Here is a 9616-nt window from a genome sequence, read left to right on the forward strand (position 1 = left end):
TATTATATCACAGAAGTATTAGGTCAACCGGTAAGGTTTAACAGTACAACTGCTAATTCTTTTAAGTGTCTAAACTGGTATACTTTGTAGAAGCTCATTTTTAGTTATTTCTATGTGAGGGGAAAGATCATGAATAAAATGCATGACATCATCCTCCCTAAATATACTTTGATGTTGAAGATAGATCTTAGGAGAATAAGGAGGATCTAAATATGTAAGAATGTTAATGTTTTGATTTTGCCCCCCTTCTTCAATGGTATGTGTAGAAGAAGATGGGTCCTTGTCACTTTCCAATGCTTGCACTTGTTTAAAGAGAGAATTAGTTAAAGCATTAGGTCTCATTTCATTGACATAAGTGATAGTTCTGATACTTAATGTAAGTACAAATGCCAAGCTAATAAGATGAGAGGGGGGGGTGAATCATACAAACTTAATCTTCCATAAAAACATTAGATTCAACCTAGGCAACCTTTAATTCAGTAATATAACCAAAACTGCTAAACATGTAAACTCACAAGCATATAAACATCATAACACTCATAACACCAGATTTAACATGGAAACCCAAATAGGGAAAAACCACTGTGGGATTTTGGACCCACTAAGAAATATACTCTTCTAGAGTATGCTCGGTTAAAAGCAAATCCTGTTAAAGATTACAAACACATTGTTAGATGTGACTCAGTTAAGGGATTTCCCTTAGATCTGTTAGGATCTTCACCTTGTTAGAAGTGACCTTGTTAAAGGATTTCAAACACTCAATCAGAATGTCACCTTGCTAGAGGGTTTTACAAATAAGACTGTTAAGTCCACTCGGTTAAGACATTTTCTGTCACTTCACAAAATAATAGTAATAAAAATCTATCTACAACTTCACATCTAAAATGCTAAAGTAGATTCTTATTTTCTCAATACAATATAGACATAAAACTAATCTTGTCCTTCTGCTGGGCTCTATACTCTATTATTCAAAACAGGTCTTCAAGCTTCAGTGCTCGGTAATCACTATGTAGCATCCATGTGCATACACTTGCCCACATACATTGTTTATCAACAGTTCCTTATTTATAAACAATAGCTAACCGCTTAATCTCCTTGATCACATTTCCCATGATCAATCATAGCCATCAGATCTTCAAACTTTGTCCAGGTTCAATGTATCCTTTGATCTGAAAATGTTTTACCCCACCTTGGAACTTGCATATATTTCTTGGAACTTGTGCTAGGGTATTGTGGTTCAATCTGCGTTGTAGATCTTCCTGTTGATTTTCCTTTGCCATAGATTCTTTAACAAATATCATTCACGGTATACCAATCATTTAATCATAGCCAGCTCATCAGCTTCCTTCATTAAATAATGTATGTAATCATTTAATGCATTCTGTTATTACTCAGTTGCAACTCGGTAAATACTAAACTTCACTCGGTAGACATTTCGCCTTCATTAACCGATAGCGATAACCTTAGGGTTTACCGACTAGGTTCCTTAGGGTTTATTGACTAGGTTCTTTGCTCGGTAACATAGTATAGTATTAACCTTACAATCAATAACATAAGTATGATATCAAAACAATCTAAACATCATGATCTCATCATTGTCTAACTCGGTAATAACTTATTTCTCCCCTTATTCATCATATTCTTTCTATGTCTTTTACCGACATCTTTATACTCATCAAATCATACTTCTTAAGATATGGAAACATCATACTGAATTAGAAAATCAATTTCTTGACATCAATGACAAAATAATAATATTAAGACAGTAAACATCCTTAATCAGTTTTATCCATAATCATCAACAACCTTCTCAATATCCTTATTGAAATGCCAACAATCTCTCCTTGTCTATTATAATGGCAATAATCTCCCCCTTTGGCATTGATGGCAAAACCAATTGATTTGACCTAATTGATTCGGATTGTTGTGAGATTCTGAAATGCTGAAATGCTCTCCTTCTGTCATCAGAATTCTCCCCCATACATTAGTCTTCTCTTCTTTTCTTTTTAGTCTTTCTTTTCTTCAGTCTTCTCCCCCTTTGACAACAATGCCAAAAAGTGAAGAACTAAAACATAATTTCTTCCTGTATGAAGTGAATTCCTGCTATTATGTATCAACTTAGTCTCGGTCAGAGTATTTTGTCTTCAATTCATGTTCCTTGTATTTGTTTCCTGCACACCTTTAGATAACCTCCTAAAGTGTGTAAATCAGCATCAACTCCTAAAGATATTTTGTAGAGTCATCGAATTGATGCCTTCACCAAACTCGGTTAGTGAGTAGAAGATAGGGGTAGGACCCCTAACTTACTTCTGAGATACTTAAAAGTGTCCCTTGGCAGTGGCTTGATGAAGATATATGCTATTTGTTCCTTTGTACTAACATACGCCAACACCACTTTCTTCTCTTGAGCTTCTTCTCTAAGATAATGATATTTGATAGAGATGTGCTTTGTCTTAGAGTGCATAATAGGATTCTTTGAAATGTTAATGGCACTAGTATTGTCATAGAATATAGTTACTAGCTTGCTAACTTTCTCATTTATACCTTCCAACAGTTGTTTGATACATGCTATGTTGGTACACTTCAATGTTGCAGCAACGTGTTCAGCTTCTGTTGTTGACTGTGAAACACATCCTTGTTTCTTGCTAAGCCAACTCACTAGTCTTTCTCCTAAAAAGAAAGCTCCTCCACTTGTGCTTTTTCTGTCATCAATGTTGCCTGCCCAATCAGCATTAGTATAAACTTTTAAATCAAAGTCATTTCCTTTCTGATATACTAAGCCATAATCCTCAGTGCCTTTCAAGTATCTAAAAATTCTCTTGATTGTTGTCATGTGTGTTTCCTTAGGATCTGCAGATAATCTTGCAACTATACCTATTGCATGTGCTATGTTTGGCCTACTGTGAACAACATATTGCAACTTTCCAATTATGGATCGGTAAAGTGTCTCATCAACAGATGCAGATTCGTCATTCTTTGATAATTTTCAGTTGGTAGTCATAGGAGTACTTATTGGTTTTGAATCCTCCATTACAAATTTCTTCAAGATTTCCTTTATGTACTTGGATTGAGTAATGAAAATCTCATTTTTCATTTGCAGTATCTGTAAACCTATAAAATACTTTATCTCACCGATTAATGACATCTCAAATTCTTTGCTCATTTCATTTCCAAAGTTCTTAAATAGAGAGTCATTTCCACAAAAGATAATATCATCAACAAATATGGCTGAGATCAGTATTCCATTTTCATCATTCTTCATGTACATATTGTTGTTTTCACTTGTCCTTATAAAACCAATCTTGATTAAATAAGAGTGCAATCTTTCATACCATGCTCTAGGTGCTTGTTTCAAACCATATAAAGCTTTGTTCAATTTACATACCTGATCTTTATTCTTGTCTTCAACAAATCCTTCAAGTTGTTCAATAAAAACTTCTTCTTCTAATATACCATTCAGAAATGCAGATTTGACATCCATTTGATATAACTTGAAATTCTTGTAAGCAGCATATGCCAACAATGTTCTTACTCCTTCAAGTCTAGCCACAGGTGCAAAAGTCTCACCATTCTTCTTGGGCATAACCTTTGCAAACTAGTCAAGCTTTATTTCAAATGACCTCTCCTTTTTCATTCAACTTGTTTCTAAAAATCCACTTTGTATCGATTACATTTTTGTCCTTCAATCTTGGGATTAGTGTCCATGAGTCATTCTTCTTGATTTGATCAATCTCTTCTGTCATAGCATTTATCCAATCTTCACTGTTACATGCCTCTTTCACTATCCTCAGTTCAAATTTAGATATCAGACATGTGTTCTGTCTCAATTTGTTCCTTGTCATCACTGGATCATCCTTATCTCCTATAATCTGACTTGATACATGATGTCTTCTAACATACTTGGCTAATACAGGCTTGATAGGCTCTGTATGATTTTCTTCATCACTCGGTATCTGGATATTCTCTTCATTTTCTTCAACAGTTCTCTGTCGGTTGAACATAGACAAATTCATCATAATCTTCTGGTTCTTTGGAGTTTCCTTCATCATTTCTTTTTGCAAATTCATCAATTTTCACATTTGCACTTTCTACTATTTTGTTAGATGATTTGATCAGACATTTAAATGCTTTACTTCTAGAAGAATAACCAAGAAATGTTCCTTCTTCACTTTTCTGATCAAACTTGCCATTTCTATCATCTTTGTGTACATAGCATCTACTTCAAAAGATTTTAAAATAAATTACATTAGGTTTCTTGTCATACCAGATTTCATATGGTGTCTTCAAAGTTCCTTTTTTCAGTTGTACTCGGTTCAGGGTGTAAACTACTATGCTTATTGCTTCTCTCCAAAATGTTTGTGGCACTTTCTTTTCAATCATCAGGGCTCTGGCACAATCCACAATAGATCTATTTCTTCTCTCAGCTATTCCATTTTGTTGTGGAGTTCTCGGTGTAGAGACTTGTCTTTTAATACCATGATCATTGCAGAATAAGTTGAACTCATCAGATGTGAACTCTCCTCCTCTATCTGATCTAAGACATTTCAATTGTCTTCCTATTTCATTTTCAACTCTTGCCTTGTACCATTTAAACATTTGAAAAGATTCTGATTTTTCTTTTAAAAACATAACTAACATCATCCTTGAGTAATCATCCACAAATAATATGAAATATTTATCACCATAATAACTTTGAAATTTCATAGGACCACAAAGATCAGTGTGCACAAGATCTAAAATTCCCTTAGAAGTGTAAGACTTACTTGTAAAGCTTGATCTTGTCATTTTGCCCATCTGGCATCCTCGACACATAGCATTCTCAAGTTTTTCAAGACTCGGTAGACCTCTTGCTTGGTGCTTCTTGCTTATTTTGATCAGATTATCAAAATTTACATGACAAAACCTTTTATGCCATAACTAGGTATCATCTATCTTTGCATACAGACATTTATTCCAAGTTGAGTCAAGGTGAAATGTATTACCTTTTGTTTGTGTCCTGGTAGTAGCTAACTTTCCATGCTTGTCATGAACTATGACAATTCCTTTCTGAAATTCTATTTAGTATCCTATATTGTTTAGCTATGCTACACTCAACAAATTGTATTTCAAACCTTCAACCCAATAAACATCATTGCATCTTGCATTGTCAAGAAGTGTTATAGATCCTTTACCTCTTACCAGACATGGTGCATCATAACCAAATCTTACATAGCCTCCATCATAGTCTTCTAACATAACAAACTTGTGTTTATCACCTGTCATGTGATGTGAGCATCCACTATCTATGATCCAAGAGTCATTAGTATTTATGTGAGATATTAGGGCTTTTTCTTCATACGTTTCTTCATCTAATCCATCTTTCCTCTGTATCAATTTCATCTGATTTATCATCATTGGATTCCTCATCGGCTATTAAGCATGTCTTTCTATCTCTTCTTTTGAAGTCTCGGTGTCCTCTGTAATGATTATCTTTTTGTCTGTCATTTTGGTAATCTCTCTTTTTAGTAGAATCTTTGTCAGGACAGTTAGAAGACATATGTCCTATCTTATCACAATTGAAACATTTCAAAGGTAGTTTCCCTTTATACTTACCTTTGCCTCTCGGTAACCTTCTAGCTAATAGTGCTTCAAACTCTTCTTTCTTTATGATTTCCTCATACAGTTTGTGTGCTTCCTCCATGTTCTTGAAAAATCTTTCACTTGCTCCACTATGATCTCCTTCAGAGTACTTATACTTTCTTTCATTGTAATCATTAGATTCATCAAGATGAAAAGAACTAAATGCAGATTCAACTTTATTTATCGATGACCCACTGTTATCAAAATTACTTAACTCAAATGCATGTAGCTTACCAATAGTAGGATCTAAAGAAACTAGCATATTTGGTATAGACCTCAAATCATTGATTGCAGAGACTCGAATTGCATAAGCTAGTAGAAGGGTTCTTAACAACTTACTTGTTATGTCCTTTTCTTCAATGGTTCCACCTGCTCCTTTGATTTGACTGACAATCTCCTTTAGTCTTGTACTGTATTGGGTTATGTTCTCACCTTCATTCATCCTCATAGATTCAAGTTGCCCTCTTAGACTATCCATTTTTTCTCTTTGAACATGTTCATCTCCTCCATACACTAATATGAGCTTGTCCCACATAGCCTTTGTATCATTGTAGCCTTCTAGATCATTAAACTTTGAGTCGGATAGCCTTCTAGTAGCTTGTCTCATATGTTCTTGCTTTGCCTTTATCTCTTCCATTGTCAATGGATAGGTGCTCAGTGTGATGAAATCATTCTCTAGATAATATACAACATATTCTCCAACTCCTGATAGGTGAAACTTCATCCTTTTTTGCCATGTAGAGAAACTTGACTTGTTTAGCTTTGGTGCATCCCTCTTATACATCTTTGGATCTTGCCTCAAGTACCTTAAAAATTTTTCTTCTGGAGTCCAAAGCTCTGATGCCAATTGATAGTTCTGATACTTAATGTAAGTACAAATGCCAAGCTAATAAGATGAGAGGGGGGGGTGAATCATACAAAGTTAATCTTCCATAAAAATATCAAATTCAACCTCGGTAACCTTTACTTCAGTAATATAACCAAAACTGCTAAACATGTAAACTCACAAGCATATAAACATCATAACACTCATAACACCAGATTTAACGTGGAAACCCAAATAGGGAAAAACCACTGTGGGATTTCGGACCCACTAAGAAATATACTCTTCTAGAGTATGCTTGGTTAAAAGCAAATCCTGTTAAAGATTACAAACACATTGCTAGATGTGACCCGGTTAAGGGATTTCCCTTAGATCTGTTAGGATCTTCACCTTGTTAGAAGTGACCTTATTAAAGGATTTCAAACACTCAATTAGAATGTCACCTTGCTAGAGGGTTTTACAAATAAGACTGTTAAGTCCACTCGGTTAAGACATTTTCTGTCACTTCACAAAATAACAGTAATAAAAATCTATCTGCAACTTCACATCTAAAATGCTAAAGCAGATTCTTATTTGCTCAATACAATATAGACATAGAATTAATCTTGTCCTTTTGCTGGGCTCTATACTCTGTTATTCAAAATAGATCTTCAAGCTTCAGTGCTCGATAATCACTATGTAGCATCCCTGTGCATACACTTGCCCACATACATTGTTTATCAACAGTTCCTTATTTATAAGCAGTAGCTAACCGCTTAATCTCCTTGATCACATTTCCCATGATCAATCATAGCCATCAGATCTTCAAACTTTGTCCAAGTTCAATGTATCCTTCGATCTGAAAATGTTTTACCCTGCCTTGGACCTTGCATATATTTCTTGGAACTTGTGCTAGGGTATTGCGGTTCAATTTGCACTGTAGATCTTCCTGTCGATTTTCCTTTGCCATAGATTCTTTAGCAAACTTCATTCACGGCATACCAATCATTTAATCATAGCCAACTCATCAGCTTCCTTCATTAAATAATGCATGTAATCATTTAATGCATTCTGTTATTACTCAGTTGCAACTTGGTAAATACTAAACTTCACTCGGTAGACATTTCGCCTTCATTAACCGATAGCGATAACCTTAGGGTTTACCGACTAGGTTCTGTAGGGTTTACCAACTAGGTTCTTTGCTTAGTAACATAGTATAGTATTAACCTTACAATCAATAACATAAGTATGATATCAAAACAATCTAAACATCATGATCTTATCATTGTCTAACTCGGTAATAGTTGCCCATTGAATAACTTATTTCTCCCCTTATTCATCATATTCTTTCTGTGTCTTTTACCGACATCTTTATACTCATCAAATCATACTTCTTAAGATATGGAAACATCATATTGAACTAGAAAATCAATTTCTTGACATCAATGACAAAATAATAATATTAAGACAGTAAACATCCTTAATCATTTTTATCCATAATCATCAACCTCCTTCTCAATATCCTTATTGAAATGCCAACAATCTCTCCTTGTCTATTATAATGCCAACAATAAGATACCCTAGGAGAGGTACATGGGTTAGGATCTTTAGGTTTAGGATCTACAAAAGCCTTAAGGTGATTAACATAGGAAATGCATTTTTTTAACAACATCACCATAATGCAACATAAATGATACATGAAAGCTTTGAGATCTAATTGAAAAGAAAATAATTTGGAAATCCTAACAACAGAATATGACCAAGTGTTGAATTGGTCTTCAATATGCAATTGAAATTCACATGACGCATCCTCTTATGCCATATCCAACTTTCATCAATCTAACCAATCAGTCAATCCTTCTCACTGGAGTTCAAATAAAAGATATTTCCTTTGGTCTGAGTTCTGGATGCAATTTCCAATCCAGATCTATTGATAATGTTTCACTTTCCATCTTTGAATTGTAAATGAAATCCTCTATCCACCATCTGACCTACACTCAAAATATTATGCTTCAAACCTTCAACATATTAAACATTGTTAGTATTAGTCTTACCATCAAAGGATATTGTTCCTTTGCCTTTGATGTTGCATGCCTTGTTGTCTCCAAATTTGAATAGTCCACCATCAAATTCTTGCAAAGTCATAAATTTCCTCTTGTCGCCAATCATGTGATGTGAGCAACCACTGTCTATAACCCATTCATCCTTCTCTTTAATTTTTGTAGCTAGAGCCTTCTCCTTAGTATGATTTGCATCAATGATAGGTTCCAGAGAATCATCCTTGATAACAATGAAGACCCAATCTTTGTTGGAGCTTCCATTACTAGATCCACTCACAGGTTCATCATCATCATCATCATCATCACTACCATAGTAACATGATTTATCCTTATTCCTTCTAAATCTAGGTCTGCTCTAATATTCTGGATTAGGTTTATAATTCCTCATAAATTTTTATTGATTCCTAGCAGCTCTTTCAGGACATCTAGAAGCAAAATGGCCAGTCTTATTGCATGAAAAACATTTAAAAGGAACTTTTCCTTCATACTTAATTCCAACCAGTCCTTTAAGGATTCTTCTGGCAATTAGGGCCTCCAAATCTTCAAGTTCTTTGTCTTCTCTCTTAATGTCTTCCAAATCTTTAGCATAAAACTCCTTCCAGTCTATCTTCTACTTATCGGAGGTAGATGCTCTAAATGCAGTCTATGTTTTAGTACCACTCTGATCTCCAAGTTCTTCAAGTTCAAAAGTAGTTAATTTCCCAAGTAATGTATCTCTGGTAACAGGGATATTTGACATTGTATGAAGTTCATTTATTGCAATAGCCTTCATCTTGTAAGCAGGCTATCCCACATTAATGGTTCCCACTTTCGCCAAAGAAGGAAAAACGAGATGGAAGGAAAAAAAATTTGGAGGGGGTTCGAGCGAAGTGGGGGTGTTTGAATGAACTACCCTTTGGGGTTCAAGTGAACCACCCACTTCGCTCGAACCCCCTTTTTTGAGCAAAGCACCTTTAATACTTGTTTATGTCATTTTTTAATTATATTGGGGGGTTCACTCAAACCGCCCTTCATTCAAACCCCCCTAAAAAGGGGGGGTTCGCTCGAACCCTCCTTTGTTTGAACCCCTTTTTTTACACTTCTTTGAAGCTTTATACATTTTCTTGCAGACTTTTGGCCTTCAAACCTCTGGTTG

Source organism: Cryptomeria japonica, chromosome 2 (genome assembly GCF_030272615.1).
Source record: "Cryptomeria japonica chromosome 2, Sugi_1.0, whole genome shotgun sequence".
NCBI lineage: Eukaryota > Viridiplantae > Streptophyta > Pinopsida > Cupressales > Cupressaceae > Cryptomeria > Cryptomeria japonica.